Raw genomic sequence first — 1,268 nt, 5'->3', positions numbered from 1 at the left:
TCGTTGCTTTTACTGCTTCTCTTTTTTCTTCTTTGTATTTAAGTTGCATGGCAAACATATTTTTCGTTTGCATCTTATTGATTGAGAAAAACTAGGGGGGAGGGGTTCTGAAAAGATATTACCATAAAGCTAGATGACTTTTTTTTTGCAAGAATCGATGGTACAAACAAAAGATGGTCCAGTCCGCACACTTCAAATCCAATGGTAAATGAACGGGTTTCCAAATTTTCACTGAGTATAGTTTCTATTGGATACTTTCTCATTTCTTGGATAGTGTTTCATTGTCTTTCATGTAGGACGTTAATCGCCAGCGAACGTTCGTTGTCACTGGCACACATGGCATTTTGCGAACACGTGGGGTGGCATTTTAGTGTTTTGGGTGGTGGCAGTTTTCAGAAAAGCATGGCAATTCTTTAATTATCTTTTGGTGCAATTCTCGTTAATAACCACCCTCTTTTGGATGTGGGTCATGTGGCTCCGGGGGCGTTTGCTTGGATCTCACCGCAACAAACGCCAGCCACCGTTCATGGTTCATGCATTCCATGGTGTTATCACGTTCCCATTATCATCCCTTCTTTTGGAATCATTTAAGGCAGTTCCGCGTCTGGTGCAAGGTCAAAGGGTAAAGTTAGGTGGGGTGTGGACTTAGGAAAATTTATGCTTGCTTAACGGTAGTGGACATATACACTCATTGCACTTGCCGGTTCGTTAGACCTTTGGTTATATATTTACCGTTTGTTCTTCTTTTGTTTCTTTCGCTAAACTTAAAAAACTCAAAAATATTTTCGCATTCTTATTGCTTGCTTCTTTTAATTTGTGTTTGCTTTTCCATTTGCTTTCTATTAGTTCTTGTCATTCTTTTTGCCCTTTTTAGTTTCGAGAAATGAATATGTCAAAAATATTTTATCATTTTTGCTTTGTTCTTCTTTGGTTTCTCATTTGGCTTTAGGAAATAACAAAAAATATCTTTGTTCTTTTTGTTTCTTCTCTGGATGTTTATGTGGTTACTTGTTAGTTCAGCTTTGAAAATCTTAAAAATATTTCCGTTTGCTTCTCCTTTTGCAATCTTATCGGCTCTTTAAGAAAATCCAAAAAGTTTTCGTGTTGTTTGTTCTTTTCGTACTAGGGTTGTTTTTGCTTTGGTTTCTTTTGGATCTTCTTTGGCTTTTCTTCGTTGCTTTTACTGCTTCGTTTTTCTTCTTCTTTGTACTTGTATTTAAGTTGCATGGCAAAATTATTTTTCGTCTGCGTCTTATTGATTGAGAAAA

This window comes from Triticum dicoccoides, chromosome 7B, assembly GCF_002162155.2.
Source record: "Triticum dicoccoides isolate Atlit2015 ecotype Zavitan chromosome 7B, WEW_v2.0, whole genome shotgun sequence".
NCBI classification, from domain to species: domain Eukaryota; kingdom Viridiplantae; phylum Streptophyta; class Magnoliopsida; order Poales; family Poaceae; genus Triticum; species Triticum dicoccoides.
The sequence above is the reverse complement of the archived record's forward strand: the minus strand, read 5'-3'. Positions refer to the sequence as shown.